The sequence below is a fragment of the Dipodomys spectabilis genome, unplaced genomic scaffold, assembly GCF_019054845.1.
Source record: "Dipodomys spectabilis isolate Male_0828 unplaced genomic scaffold, ASM1905484v1 ptg000567l, whole genome shotgun sequence".
Taxonomy (NCBI): domain Eukaryota; kingdom Metazoa; phylum Chordata; class Mammalia; order Rodentia; family Heteromyidae; genus Dipodomys; species Dipodomys spectabilis.
In genome coordinates, this window is record NW_024871244.1 from 1,381,197 (window position 1) to 1,398,215 (window position 17,019).

The window sequence follows — 17,019 nt, forward strand, 5'->3', positions numbered from 1 at the left end:
AGTTGATTTTCTGTAATTTGATCAAAGTTATGTCTCTTTATGTAGGCTACTAAAAATGTATTTACTAGCTTCAAGTAATTACATGAATTCTATTTTCATCTTTTTTAAAAAATAAAATTTTGTTTGCTCTATAAATTGATCAGAGGCATAGATTTTGTGGCTAGCTAGGTCACTGCACATCCTTCTCTCTCTCTCTCCCTTTCTTGGTTCTCATGGATTTTATGATTGTTCCATAATTATCCTAATTTATTTTGCTTTTATATTTTTGGTTGCATCATTTCACTTTTTGCTTTGCCATTTCCCAAATCATTTATATAGAAGGCATTAGATCCTATTTTCTCATTCCTAGAATAAGTTGCACATGAAGACATCACTGGTCCTCATTTTCAGTGTGTATGTTTGAATACGGAGGAACATCTTTACTCTGCTCTCCATAAATTCCCTACTCTCCAGTTAGAATAATTTCAAATAGTAAAATTAGAAAAAGAGAAAACAAATAATGGTGAATAAACAGATGCAGAAAATTCAATGAATATTTCTGACCAGTTCAAACAATATGAACTATTAGGGAAATACATGGACACCTCATTCTCACTGGCACTCAAAGTCTCTGGTTAGAAAATTCTTAAGAATATGAGGAACAACATGAAAAAGTAAGGAATGGTATCAACTGCAAGAAAAAAATGGAGAAGGATCCAAGCAAGTTTCTTCATTGGGCTGCCAAAAATATTCGGCTTACTACAGTGTGGAGACTTCTTTCCCAAAAGGCCACTCATGTGAATAGTAGGGATGACGATGAGTATACCCCTCTTCATCGAGAAGCCTACAGTGGACACTTAGGCATTGTCAGTGAGTTGGTGTCTCAAGTGGCACATGCAATAACTGTAGATGACTGGACACCCCTGCATAGTGCATGTACGTGGAATAATACCAGAGTGGCTTCTTTCCTACTTCATCATGATACAGATACCAATGCCCAAACTAAAGGCCTCTTGACACCCTCACATCTTGCTGCTGAGAATTGAGATAGCAAAGATACACTGGATCTCCTTCTTTTGAACCATTATATAAAACCAGGCCTGAAGAACAACATAGAAGAAACTGCATTTGATATTGCCAAAAAGATAAGTATGTATCATTACCTCTATGAAGATTTGGAAGGCTGCACAAATTGTTCACCTAAGTCCTAAGAGCAATATCTTTTTGTATTTTTTGGTCGGTCATGGAGCTTGAACCCTGGGCCTGGGAGCTATCCCTATGCTTTTCAGCTAAAGATGAGTGCTCTACCACTTGAGCCAGAGCTCCACTTCCAGTTTTCTAGTGGATTATTGGAGATAAGAGTACCACAGACTTTCCTTCCCAGGCTGGCTTTGAACCATGATCCTCAGATCTCAGCCTCCTGTGTAGCTAGGGTTTATAGGCATGAGCCACCAGTGCCTGGCAACACCAATATTTTACTGTAAAAATTCATGGATTCCGCAGAATTCTTCCAAGTGAATTGCCTGCATTGGATGTCAAAATGTATTAAATAGTTTTTGTATACATGTACAATGATTTCTTCAGGGTTTGTGATTTTTTAATCAGGAATAATTTTAACTTACCTGTTGAAATGAGTAGTACAGAAGATAAAATATTTCTGGTGCTTGCATGAAAATGTATATTTTAAAATATTCTATATTCTATGTTTGCATAATGTTCATAATTTATTTTATTTTCTCCTAGATATACTTTGAATTCTACATTATTTTATAATATATAGGTTCATTAACATGTCCTTTCCGATTGCATTCCATATAGAAACAGTTTTATTCCTTTTTTTTCTAGGTCTTAATATTATTTTTCTTTGGGATAAAATGACAATGTTGTCTAATTTGAAAATTTTTGTAAAGTTTATGTTATGTAAACGCCTATCTGAGGTGAAGATTTAATACACTGATGTCAAACTAAATTTAATTATATGAATTGTGTGTATTGTTATACTTGTAATTTTGTAATCAACTTTTTAATAACTGTTTTTCTTTTCTTGCATCTGAAGAATGAAAAATATGGAATACTTCTCAAATTTTCATATTAACCTTGTGCAAGTGCCATGTTAGTATCTGTATTGTAATTTGAGTATACATGCTGCTGAAGCATGTAGTATCCTCTAAATTATGTAGTTAATGAAGCAATCTTTATACAGGCTTATACCTATGGGTGCCTACTTGTAACAAGGAAACCTTATTGTTCCTAACAATGCTATCGGTCTTATTTCCCTAAAATTCTGTGAATAGTGGAAAAAATTATATTGATCAGTTGATTACTCACATTTGCAAATTTTTTTGTGAATGACTATCTTAAGTCTTTTGATTTGGAATTTGATCGTACTCTCAATTATTTATAGATAGGTCCAAAAGTGATGGCTTTTTCAAGTATTTATTTATCCAACTGAATTAGCTTTGTGGACCTAATGGATTCAAAGTAAGCGTTGCTTGAGAGCTACTTCTAAACTTCTTCAGCTGACATTTTCCCAAATGAGGTGTTACTGGCACAAATGTCTACCTGAGCCTTTACGCTTTTTCCATGTGGGAACAGACCAATCAGAACATCTTACCCTGACAGCATAGATTGTCTTACTGGAACAAAACTAATCTTGGTTACAAGGGATCATGGAGAGATGAACAGTTCAAACAGAACTGTTCAGACTAGAAGGTATTTTATCAAAATATAATTGTTTATTATACCTTCCATTTCAAAAGTAGCTAAAGCCAAGAAGGTGAAAAAATTGTTCGTATGCATGATTACTTAATGTCCTGGCCTGTCTACCATCCAACCAGGCAGGAACTTACACTACTGCCTTTTTATCACCAAATATTTTCAGAAGTCCATATATTTCTCCTCATTATTAGGCATTAAATTGATAATGTTTTAATCACAGTGTTTTCTATTGCCTCCATGCTGTAAATCTACAAATGGTAAAGTTTTAGGTCTAACTCTATCAAACACTGAGGTAGAGATAATGGAATAATACTTTAAAACAAAGTTGCCTTTGATACAGTAACTACAACAGAACAATGCAACACACGTGTCTTTTAATTATATTATATATAGTTATATATTTTATATTTATATGTGCTTATTTTATATTTCACACAGTGAAACTTACTGGAATTAGTTGATAATTGGACAAATAAATTGATACTTATTTATTCCAATAAATAGATTTGGAATATAAATAATTAGGTTTAAAATATATATTAGACTATAAAAAGTATCAATGCAATGTTTTTATAATAAACTTGTGATACATTGTAACTGTTCTTGGACTTCTGAATCCACATGGTAAAAAACAGTGTTTTCCTCTAATCTATAATGGATTTTACCCTGCTGCTCTGTTTACTGTTTTAACTCTCTTGTCCCAGGCTGTTTTTCTCCATATTTCTGAAGCATTCCTACTGATAATGCCCAAATTTTGCTAAGATGTCTAGAAAATATTATTCTTCTGCAGTAACCATGGGTCCTAGGATCCCAGGTCCCAGTTGCCTGCATCATCAGATAATAGGGGCAAGTCTTCCCACCAAGGCCCATGCAACATGTCAACACAAATAATTGAATACCCATCTCAATTTCTCATTTCCTACATTTCAGGGCCCCAATTCCTTGAGATGCAGGAATTAGCAGCAAGCAATTGTGAAATGCAAGGCAATTTAAAATGAAGGATGAGATCACAAAATTTGAGAGAAAGTACTGTAATTCAAACATTCAACTTACAGATGACCAACCCATATGAGTGAACAAGTTCACAAAGTGTCATAAGATTATTTTTAATACCCCACCCTATGATTAATGAAAGATTTTATTCCAATATAAATTGGCCAAAAAATAGTTCCTGCAAGGATAGATCCATAATTGATCTACCAAAGCCCAGAAAACTTGACTTAGAGGTCAAATGTAATTCAGAAAAAACATTTGAAGCACTAAGAAGTGCTTCAAAACACTGGGACTTCAGTACAACATGGTTCTGTGGTATAAAAATGTCACTCTCAAACCAATGATAATCTACATTGAATCTCCTAAAAGTGTATTCCTTTTCAAATAAACTTTTCAAAATCACATTCGCCAAAATAACATTTGACAAGTTGATTATACTTAGTGACATTACAAGTTTTTCAAGTGTAGGGAACAAGTTACAATAGAGTTGAATTATTTACACAACACTAATGCAAAACACGTTCAACCTTTCATTAAAGTGTAGAAATAGTACCACCCACAATTTGTGTTTTTCAGTAAGGGCCTTCCAGAAATGTGATAAATAGATCAGCTTCCTAAATTTCAAACCCAAACATTAGCTAATAAATTACATCATTTAATGTTACATTTTAAAAAGTCAAAAATAGTAGCCTTATCATATGTTATTTTATGTTTTCCCTCTGTCTAACATAGTAAGAAATATGACTTTAAGTCTTGAATATCGGTACTCTTCTGAGATATGACAAACATAATATCTGTCTTCTATTTCTATCATATTCCTCTCTAGGAATAAATTATATTTTCTTCTTTTTCCAAAACTTATAGGTAGTAGAAAATATTATTCCATGTAAAATAAAAGAATCTCACCATTGTACAAAGCCATTTATAAAAATTCGTAGTTAAGAATACATTCTAATCCATTTTTAACTTTCTTTTCGACTAAAGATTAATCTTCTAAATGAATGAGAATAAAATCATGTTTAGGTGCTTCACGTCTCCAGTCTTGCAAATTGTTGCTGCAGATGAATCAATTATGGAAATATAGGCTGACATAGTTCAAGAATATGCAGGATTGAAAGTCCATGGAATGTATATAAACCTTTCAAAGTATTAATACACAGTTTAACAGAATGACAATCAGGAAGTTGAAACCAGAGAGGAATTATAGTAAAGACATAGAATGAATGAATAATGAACAAGTGGCAAGTACAGTTAGAATACTCAATGTGCACATATGATAAAGGAAGTGGTAAATTGGAAATAAATCTTGGAGAACGGGTTCGTGAGGAATGACGGAAAGAGTGACTCTAATCTAGGAGCATTAGACAATTAGATGGATATATTTAATTGTAACACAATTGCACAACCTTTTAAAATTCAGTTAAAAAACACAACAAGAACAAAAGCACACAAAAATTACAACCTAACAACAATCTCTAGAGAGTATGAATATGAAATCTCAAAATTTTCATCAGTTAAAGTAGGGCTGTATTGGGAAAAGCAAACAAAGCTGTTCAAAATGGGAAGTTTGAGATAGGGGAGAAATTTGAACAGAATTAAATAGATTATCTAAGGTTATAAATCACCTACATCTGCTGCCAATAGTATCTTTCTTCTAAGAGTTTTCTGTCTAAACTGGGTAATCGAATCCTGAGACACACTTGGTAGCTTGTGAGGATAGAATAGAAGAAACAAGATCAAGAACCCATTACTCCACTGGAGAGAAAACAATCCTCTATATTTTCTCTAATCTCTCATCACTACTCTTTCTTCATATTTTAAGTCAATTGATTTTGAATTATATTTTTCCTTCTTTCTTCTGGCAAAGTAATTGGTCGTCAAAGTAATTCATTAAATATTATTTGCCCTTTGCTTCTTTCATGCTGTTTAATTGGCCAAGTGAGTCCATTAAACTTCCCTCTTGCATTTGGTTGCCATGAAACAACATATATGTTAATGAGGAGAAATCTAATGTAAAACAATGTCTCCAGAAAACTGTCCAAGAAGCTGTGATCACAAATATTTGGCTATATTTTTTCTTTTACCTTGAAAGACTTCTTGTGTCTAAAGTCAAAATTAAGTACTCCATCACATGTTGGTTCAATCAGAATTGTCTAACCTCAAAGATATATTTTGCTAACAAGATGTTTAGAGGAAACCAAAAAATACTACACTTTTATCTTCTCTCTTAAGATTCTCCTGAGATACCATATCAGGAACAGTTATTCCATGTAAAATTATTTCTATAGATTATTTTTTTCTTGGTATTGCATTTCTTCACCAAGTTGTATGGAGAAGAATAGAGTTAAATGACCCATACCTTGGAAGACAGTGTCTGTTACAAAAGGACAATGCTTCTATGTCCTACTTCTATGTCCTCTTCTTAGCTCTTGCCGGATTTCCAATTAATCACAGCTTCTTGGCTTCAGGTCTAGTGAACCTGAAGAGCCATACAGGCTCCACCACTGCTACATCTTCATTATTTCTCTTTTAAAACTCTTTAAGTTGCCTCATTTGGATGTGGAATGTATTTTCTTGTCTTCATTCAATCAGTTCTGCATTGTAGTGAGCTAAATGGTCTCTGTAAAATCACTTTAGGGAGTAAAAATACTAACACAATTTATATAAAAATGTTTTGACCTCCCTTCACTGCTGAAGACAATACACTTAGCTAAGGCTTCTAAGAAAACTTTTTTAATTAACATTTCCATTTGCTCAATTCTTTTCTGAACTTTTTGGCATATAAAATAACAGAAGTCTTCACTATCTGATATTAATAAGGATATTATTTTTTGTGAGTCACTTAGAAATGTGAAATCATTGGTTTGAAGTTATACAATCAAATTTTTTTCTGTGTTTCACTGCTTTACGTCCAAAGACATTGTGGAAAGTGTTACAAACAGAAATGTGTAATCCCAACACTTTCTTCCATTATGAAGGGCATTTTCTCCCTAAATATTTTGACTCAAATTATCTTTTTCAGAGAATAACTGCTTGGAAATTAAAGGTAAATTCACAAATTTTGAAGCCTCATTTTTTTAAGAACTTTGAATTTAAATTGCAATACAACCTTGTTTCAAACAGTGAGAATATAGTTCCTGGGTAAAGACAACTCCAAGGGAACCTACAGGACTTACAGCAAGGTTTCTGAGGTCAGATTGTTTAGTGTGAAAAAGAGCCATATTCATCCACATTTCTCCCTCTCTACTAAGTTTCCTTGGATTTCTTTGCATGAAAGCCTATTGTTCCAGGCAATTTTAAATTTTCTTAATAGGCTAAGTTGTTAAAATTTTGAACAATTAAAATTTACCTGTCATAACTTTAAAACTCTTGAAAATCCTTTATCAGAACCACGAATTCATCAATCTTAATTCCACCCTTACCATCAAAAAGTTAACATGCTGTTTTATGATATAGTATCCATGCAGCTATTATTTTCCAGTGGCTTTGTTATGCGTATATATAACCATATTAGCTGATGCTAAGCAAAATGAATTCAAATATATGGAACCAGATTTTTTTCATTTGTGGTTGTTGTTTTTGATGAACTATGTGATTTCTGATTTCTTTGGGTTTTTCCCCTATGGTTTATCCCTGCTGTATTTCATTTTGTATTGTGTATATATTTACCTTAATTAGCAAAGGGAAGAGGAAAAGCATAATGGTGAGACAAAGGACAAAAGGAAAACCAATGCAATAGCAATACTCACAAGACAATATGTTGGAAACGTACATTAAAACTTGTGAGGGGTGAAGGGGTGAAGTAAAACTGTGAGAAAAATGAGGGAGTGTTAACAAGTTTGAAAAGTTATGATTTAATTCCTTACAATTACTGTAACACCACTGTACATCACTTTGATAATAAAATTGAAAAAAATAAGCTGTATAAAATATACTTCACTGTATTGGCACAGTAAATAATATTCTTTATCTAGTAATATTTTAAAAATCAATACTATTTGGCATCTAATTTGAATTAATTACCCCTTCTTTATCAGCGGTTCATCAACTTGAATGTTATCCAACTAGAAAATATTTTCACAATATAATTGCCAAATTTTTCAAAAAAGAATAAATTTAGTACTTTCTCATTCTAAAACAGAAAACAGTTTAATGCTATGGAAACCCATAACTTTTAAAAGTAAGTAAGTTGTTAAGAGGACAGAATATATGTGTTCTTCAAAATTCGTATGACTAATAACTACTAATTTTTAAATTCGCAACATTCCTGAGAGATTCAAAACAGTACCTGTTTGCATGTTATGTAATTCTGCAATAGATGCATTTTCTAATGGGGTGTTACAGATTGAGAAGTCAACAGAAAAATAGCCACATTCTGGTAGAGGATAAGACTATGAAGCATGTGTAATAATTAATTCAAGAGTAAACAATTGTTTATCAGAGTAAGCTATTATTTCTATGACCATCAATCCCAAGATTTATGCCATAAAGTCATCCTAGCCCAACAGTTTCCAACTTGTAAGGGGCAACTTTAAATTTCTTAATTCACATCATGAATACCTTATCTCTATTTTGAAAAAATACTATACCTCTGCTAATGTGAGGCCCTCCTTGTTCTGAAAAGAACACCACAATAAAATGAACTGCATCATTTTTCCTCCACTGGTATTCTTGAGATCAGAACACATGCAAATATTATTTATATTTATACTTTTTTAACTATCATAGATATTCAGGATGCAAAGATAGGAAAATTATGGTTCAAAGCCCACCCAGGCAGGAAGGTTTCTTAGAATCTTATCTCCAAAAAACTTCTCCACAAAAGCCAGACTCAAGTGGCACTGAGGTTGAAGTGGTAGGGCACGAGCCTTGAGTAAAAACAGGCTCAGAGACACTGCCCAGGCCAAGAGTTCAAGCTCTAGGACGAACCCATAAAACAAAAACAAAACTGAAAACAAACCCCAAACCTAGCATTTTTCTTCATGTATACAGAGGCACGTAAATAAGGAAATGCCTTCCTGTATTACATATAGGTAGAAGAAAGTAGATGTCACACAATTACTCTGTTCATACCATATTAAAGAAAACCCTTAAAATATTGGTTTTTCTAAATTTATAAATTAATGTCATCCATTTGTTGGCAACTCTGCTGGATTATTCACATTAACATGGTATACATGAACTGGGTGAATTATCTATTAACTATGTTCTAATTATAACTCTCTTGAAAGAATATCTAGGCAAATAGAATGCCAGAATCATTTGTGAATTTTTCACTTAATCCCTCTACTTAAAAAGAATTTTGTAGTATCCTATAGACTATGAAATTACAAACAAAACCAAAAAATATATTTTAAATGTAAATTCTAATTTAACAAGGTCTACAAAGTCCTACATTAGGCAAACGTTACTATTTCTCCAGACTTAAGCTTTTGTAATCCTTCAACATTTATTTGGAATCCAACAGAATGAGGCTTTCTTACTTTTGCAAATTTTTGGATGGGAATCATGAGCTATTTTGCGTCTAGGAATGTTCTGTAATGATGAGAGCATTTAAAACACAAGTGAGGATATACATTAGTTGCATTCATTAGGAACCTTGACTTCTCAAAACATAATGACACAATTAGCCCAAGCTTCCAACTGTATATTCCTTTCTTGTTGTTTGGTTTGTTTTACTGAGACAAAATTATTCACGTGGTCCAGGGAAGGTATCCTTATGTATTTCCACTCTCTAATCTCCTGTCTGAGTGCAAGAATTCTAGGCTTGTAGCAAATTGCCCTGCCATAGTTTGTTTATATAATCTATAACAGACTAACAATTCTGAAATTCTCCTCTGATCTTATCCATTAGACTGACTGCTCAGACTGTTTATGTACTATTTTCAAAGATGTTTTAACATTTGACACAGGATATGAACATTTTCAGATGCATCTGCAGGGTTCCCTGATTCATTCCTCCATGGATCCTATACCATTAATAATGATTGTTTGACTCTCTTACAATCTCTGGTCCGTACCAATGTAATATTCTCAACTTCTGGGGGAAAGTTCAGGTGAGGGCTTGCTAATAATAAAAATTATCACTTGATTCTAATCTTACTCAAGACCTATTTTCTATTGTTTTCTATGTTTTCTACGTATTCTGAGAGCTGTTTCATTTGTGTATTTTTGTGTGCACCTATAAGTGCCTCTGTGTGTATGTGTATGATTGTACGTATGTATGCAAAAACCTAAAGCTGTTATTCAGCAATCTTGCTCGTGAGTGGTATTCCAGCTTTTGCCTGGTTAATTATAGGTAGTGTCGCAAAGCCTATATTGTCCAAGCTGGATGCAAATTGAACTTCCCAGACTCCTTTACATTCTTAGGTTTTATTTTTCCAGGAGTAACAACTTTTAAACTTCAAACACTTTTGTGAGTGTAAAGTCTAACCTGTAGCCCAGATTTTTAACTTGAGAATTCATGTAAAGATAGATGAACATTATACATTACATATCCTGAGTGTACACTGTTAGAAATGTGATCATAAACTCAGTTGTTTTGAGATCTGAGGATTGGGTTTAAAGCCAGCATGGGTAGGAAAGTCCTGGAGACTCATTTCTCCAATAATTACCAGAAAACTGGAAGTAGTACTGTGGCTCAAGTAGAAGAGCACTAGCCTTGAGCTGCATTTCGGAGGGACAGCAACCTGTCCCATATTTCAAGTGCCACGAACAAAAAAAAAAAGAATATAAGAAAAGGAAAAAAAAAATGTGATCATAGCCACCAGGTTCATTGCTAGTATAATTCCTGTTCTCCTAAGATGGACTCTTTTTTTCCAGTTAAATCTATTCTCCCATATCTGACTTGCGTTGGAAACCGAATCATTCTTCCATTTTCCTTTTTGCACATTTAGGTGAATAGCAAGCGTGATTTAGAAAAGGAGTGGCCTCATGCTTCATGTTCCACTTAGCAATAATGCTTTCTCTATATCACTCCCATAAATCTACATACTGGACTTGGCTTTATTGTATCAATGTTATCGTTATCTTATTTTTAGAGTCTTCTATATTGTAGTGAACACTTATATATAAACACAGAACTTCTTTTTCTCCTATAATTGCTATTGTTTCTCTTAGTGTTAACTCATGTACACTTGGGAAATTAATACACAGCATATAGACTCACAAAAAATGATCTGAGGACCTTCTTCCCATTTAAAATTCACCTTAATTTACAGAGCACATAAGAAGTTTGAACAAAATGTTCTCATGGATAAAGTATTTATAAGCAATTTAAATTTCATTTCTCTTCACTAAGTTGGCTCTGAAACACGTGTTACCTCATGTCCAAAAGTGTCCTTGTGCTATTTCAATGAAGCAAGAAAACATTCATATTTTTCCTGGAGCAGCATCAAAGTTTGTTACTGGAAGAAAATGGAAGTAACTTTTAATGGATGTGGAAACTGATCCCAGGAGAGAGATTGAACATAGAGAAATGACAAAGTTGAAGTTATCTATTGCTTTGTACAAGAAAAGAATCCAAGGCTTGAAGGAAACTATGTCTCTGACTTTTTTGAGTGTGTCCTTTACTCATGTAAAACTTGTCTGTAAACTTCCGGTTGAGAGTATTATAAAAGGAAACAATATACCATTTAAAGGCCAGCATAGAACAAAAGAAAGTAACTTTGTTTTAAAAGTGTTCTATTGCAAAGAAGCAAAATATGGAGGTTTTAAAGTGTCTTATGGATGGATGTTTCACTCCTGAGATGATTCTCTTGTTGCAGGAATCAGTTATCAATTCCTTTATTCTGGTCCTGTGTTTTCCATAACAATAAGGACTCCAGAAAAGCAGGATCCAGTGAGTATGATCAGCAAAAGCAGCCTCTTCTCAGATCACCATTATTTTAAGGAGAGTCCCAAAGAAACACCCAGGGTTTGTTTTGTTTTCTTGTTTGTTTAGTTTGTGCTTGTTCTAGGGCTTGAACTTAGAGACTGGCCCCTGTCCCTGAACAGTTGTCTTTCTTTCCCACCTGGCCCAAAGCTACTAATCTACTGCTTGAGCCAAAACTCCACTTCTGGCTTTTTTGGTATTTAATTACAGATAAGAGTTTGACAGACTCTCTTGCCTGGGTTGGCTTTGAACTAAGACAGTAAGAAAGCTAAGTGACATCAACTGTATGGACTTCTCTTTTGAACCAAGAAACATGAGATGAAGTTTATTATATAGCTAATATCTGACCATTTTTAAAGAAGAGAAATGTTTAGCAAGAAGCCATAACAAATAACTCAGCCAAAGTAGGTGCACTACTAAATCATTTGGGAAGATTACTATTGACTTTACATTCCTTTGGGGGAAACTTAAAGCCATATTTGCACTTTTTTGTTGGTTGTGGGGATTGAACATTGATCCTGGGCACTGTCTCTCAGCTCTTCAGCTCAACTGAGCACTCTACCACTTTAGCTATAACACAATTTCCGGGTTTTGGGGGTTAATTGAAGATAAGTGTTTCATGGACTTTCCTGAGCAGGCTGGCTTTGAACCAAAATCCTCTGGTCTCAACCTCCTGAGTAGCTAGGATTAGAGGCATGAGCCACTAGCACCCGGCTCATATTTGCATTTATGTACACCTAATGTCACTATGTAGACAAAGAATGGAAATCTGAACCAAATGATGTGACATTGCAGCTTTTCAGAATAATTGAGGTAGCAATAAATATGTCCTCCTTTCCCATTTTGTTACATTAATGACTCATGAGCTATGGGACTCTTATACTAGCATCCCCTTTCATCTTTGTAGGTGTATTTAGTATCAGAAAATGTTCATAGAGAAATATAGAAAGACAGATTTTTAGAAAGCAAAGGAGATCAGGTATGAAAGAACAGCATAGAAGGAGATACATTTATCACACAGAGATTAAGAACTAACCTAGGATATTTTGAATGCTAAAGGCAATGAGGAATAAACCTAGGTGATAACTAGTTTTTCAATAACCAAAAATAGTTCCCTAGAACGCTTTCTGCTATACCTTAGTTACTATTATTTTTCTTTCCATCTGGAGTTATTCCTTCTCTTCTGTCACAACTGTTAATTAGCCTCTGCCTTTTTGGTGTGATGACTTGCCAAAAGAGTTTCCAAATCTCACTTAGACTACCCTTCTCATTGTGATTAGCAGTGACCACACTCAAAAGCCTGGAATCTTTGAATTTCCAGAAATAATCACCTAACATCTAAGCACATTCCTGGCATTAATTGATATGACCTAATGAACAAAATATTTTTTCAACACAGTATCCTAACACAGGTAAAGTACATTAATTAGGGACTATTGTCAGGTATCAGTATGGAAGGAGCAATTATACATTCCAAGTATGGGTTCTTTATTTTTCATTTACTAATTAAATGTTCATTGTTGTTGTTGTTGCTGTTGTTGTTTTGGCAGTCCTGGAGCTGACACTCAGCGCTTGGGAATTATTCCTCAGCTTTTCTTTTTTATCTCAAGGCTAACCCTCCACCATTTGAGGCACAGGACCACTTCCAGTGTTTCCTTTGCTATTTATGAGGAATTGAACCCAGGGTTTCATGCATGTGAGGCAATCACCATACCATGAAGCCACATTCCCAGAACCCTAAATGACTTTCTTAAGATGCATTACCTTTTCATTCTGTAACTATGTATCATAATTTTAACCAGAAAATTTTTGCTAGAAAAGAGCATTGTCCACAGTACGGAGTCCAGGAAGGCTAGATGGACAATGGATAACTGTCACCTTGTAGACAGGGCACAGAGGGACTTACCTCATGGAGCTGGTACAATAGACTGAGTGAGACAGCTCCTGACCCACAGCCTACCTCCAGAATGAGAGGGCCACCTTGGTTCCAACCACATGGGGATGCTGGGTCACCTCCTCCAGCACGCATTGAATCAGTTCCTGAGAGTGAAAGAGAAAGAAAGAAGGTCAGAATTACACTTAAGCCTGGTGCTGGTGGCTCAGGCCTATAAGCTGAAGTACAATTGAGGCTGAGATATGAAGATCGTGGTTTATAGCCAGCCCAGGAAGGAACACCTGTGAGACATTTATCTCCAAAGAACCACCAGAAAATTGGAAGAGGTGCCGTGACTCACGTGGTAGAGTGCTAGCTTTGAGCTGAGGAGCTCAGGGAGCTGCCCCGGGCCCAAAGTTCAAGCTCCGTGACTGAAAAGAAGTGGACTTCCCACCACAAGAAGTGGACTGAATAGCACTCATTGTCCTAGGAAGGATGGCAGAGAAGTGAGGCCGAGCTTCCTGTCAGCTGGAAGTTATTAGTAGTTCACCCGGCTCCTCTGTGCATCAGTTTCCCCAGCTTCATAACTGAACAAAGTGAAGGATCCCGTTACTCATGGGGATAGGTTAATAAAGAAAGAGAGCCATGTTTTGTTTCACAATCCCTTACCTGTTGCACCATTAATAACACACACCATCAGATATCTTTCCAGGTATCTTCCTAACATATGCTCACAGAATTGCCAAGAACAGTATCAGATGGTCCCTCCCTCTGTGCCTGTCCCTGCTCCAGAGATCCCTCTGTATTAATCCCTTGTTTCCTCACAACTGTCACATGAGGAGATTGAAGTCGAATAGTCAAGGTCCAACCCAGAGCTTCACCTCTGGTCAAGAATCGGCTGCCATGGACTGAGTTTGGGACAATCCATCTAAACCAATGACTGTGCGTGGCGCTATATGTCTACCATCCCAACTACAGAAGACCGGGCCTAGTGGTTCATGCCTGTCACAGATAGGAGGACCATGATCCGGCCCAGCCTGAGCATATATTAATTCTCCATCTCAGAAATGCCCAAGACAGAAGAGCTTGACTCGCATGGTAGAAGACCTGACTGGCAAGCCTAAGGCCTTGAGGTCAAACCCTAATATACCATAAAGAACCAGAGTCCCAGTGCCAGATGCTCATGCCTATAATCCTAGGTACTCAGGAGGCTGAGATCTGAAGATCATAGCTCAACATTTAAAATAGGGCTGGCCTCGCCCATCAGACATCATGATGAGAAGGCCCAGAGTCTGACCTATGCTGTTGAGCTCCATATTAGCATAACTCATATCCTCACTAAGTGTTGGCCTTGCTCTCTGTCCCCCTAGGAAGCTATCCCCTGCAGGCCGCACTCCCAGGTCCTCCCATGCTTGCACTGCCACCAACCAGGCCCAAGGGAGTACTCAGCTCCATTGCACACAGATCTCTTGTTCTTGTAATTTAAGTGTGCTGTGTCCCCTTCATGCCTCTCACCATTCCAGGCCCCCAGACCTCAGCTGTGAAGCCCATACATGCCCCAAAGATAGCAGGTAGAAGTTACCAAAACATTCAGCCTCCTTTTTACAACCCACTTCTACACACACACACATACACACACCCGCGCGCGCACACACACACACACACACACACACACACACACACATCCAGACCGGTGACAGAAGTCTCATCCATGCAGCACCTGCAATTTGCCAACTCATTACTCACCTGAGCACAGTCAGGCTGTACAAGGAAAAAGATGATCTCTCTCTCTCTCTCTGTCCCTCTCTCTGTCTCTCTGTGTCTCTTTGTCTTCAGGTGAAAGATTGACCGAGCACAGAAGACAAGGGCTCACACAGCAAGGGTGTCTATCTTCTGTATCCAACATCTCCCATCTCCAGAAAAAAAGGAATAGACCCCAGAAGGCAGGTGTAGACATGCTGCTCCCCACCTCTGATTAAAGCCACTGGGTTCCCACCAGGGAGAGGAAGGGCGCTGATGTGAGGCTGTGTGGTTCCCACTGCTCCAGGCCAGAGGATCTGTGGCACCCACTCTTCACCCAACCCTGCATCTCCCTGTATCCTGGGACACTAGCCGCTGGGAATGGTGGTGGGATACTCGGGTCAACACCTACCCCCACCCCTGGGGCACATTTGTGTCAGTGTGTGGGCCAGACTGTGGGGCACAGGGGAGGCGTGGTTCCAGGTCGGAGGTGAGGGGGATATGGAGTAGCAGGGTGCGGGGCTCACATGTGTTGCTGGCAGAAGTTGTTGGAAACTGCTCAAGGTGGGGCAAGCAGCAATGGCAGAGGCATGACAGACACTCAGGCCCTGAGCAGAGAACAGGGCAGCCAGGACCAGGTCAGAGCCACAAGCTAGCTCGTGGCACACCATTACACCATTGCCTGAGGAATCCATGGGTCTGAACCTATAAGCACCAGGTTTGAAATGCTGCTCCATGGGGAAGGGGGGAGGGGCAGGGGCGCAGGCGGGCACATGGTGGGCCTGAGGAAGGCCTCTCTTCCTAGGTCTGGAGTCTCTTGGTCACCACTCAGCCATCTCTACCTTCCTCAACTGCTGGTAGTGTTGTCAACAAACAGAGGGAATCACAGTGCTACTGGGCAGCATGGAATGTGGGCGTGGCCACTATTCTTGTATCCCATTGGTCAGAAAGAACAATGAAACAATGGGGGTGTGGCTGGAATCCTGTGATGCAGGCAGAATGGGCGGAGTCAATATGACAGCACCCCCTTTCCCCAGAACTCTGTCCAAGCCAGTTGGGGACAAGAGAGTGACCTGCTTTAGCAGGATGGCTGCACAGATTATTGTGTATGTCTGTTTGTTCCCAGACCTTGAACTTAGGATCTGGGCACAATCTGTGAGTTGCTTTTGATCAAGGCTAGCTCTCCACCACTAGAGTCACACGGCTTTACTTCTGGCTTTCTTGGCACAAGTTGGACAGGAGTCTCAAGGACTTTCCTGCCTAGGGTGACTTTGACCATGATCCTCCTTTCACAGCCTTGTAAGCTTTAAGGAGGACTGCTGAGAGCCACTGATGCCTGGCTAATCATTGGTTTTGCTGATGTTCTTGGACAGACCTGTGAGTTACATACCTCAGATTTAAGTGGTAGGAACTGGAGCCCACAGTTTGAATCCTGGTCTGACACCAACAAATGGCAGGAGATCCTATGAAACTCATTTCTATTCATATGATTACCAAAGGAATATGATGTTTGTCATGATTAAATGGGCACTACTTGAATGATTCAATGATAAAATTATACACAATTACATTATAGGACACTGGTTGATATTAATTAATACTTTATGAAGCATTTAAACAATCACATTCATTAAATGGAGGCCAAATGAAATACCTACGAATTGGGCATCATATATCATGGAGGTGCCATTTTTTTTCTGCCAGGACTGGGATTTGAACTCATGGTCTAGGTAACCCTGCTGTTTCACTATCTGGGACGGGGAAGCTTGCCTCCTTGAATTCAAGAAATTCAAGTCTGTTCCTTTGGCCTGAAATCGATGTCCACCACTAGAAAACATCCTTT

General features: G+C 37.2%; 1 pseudogene; it reads right to left on the minus strand.

The window, feature by feature from the left end:
- Positions 1–2,039: 2,039 nt before the first annotated feature.
- LOC122100178 lies at positions 2,040–2,136 on the minus strand (annotated as a pseudogene).
- Between the last annotated feature and the right edge of the window lie 14,883 nt (positions 2,137–17,019).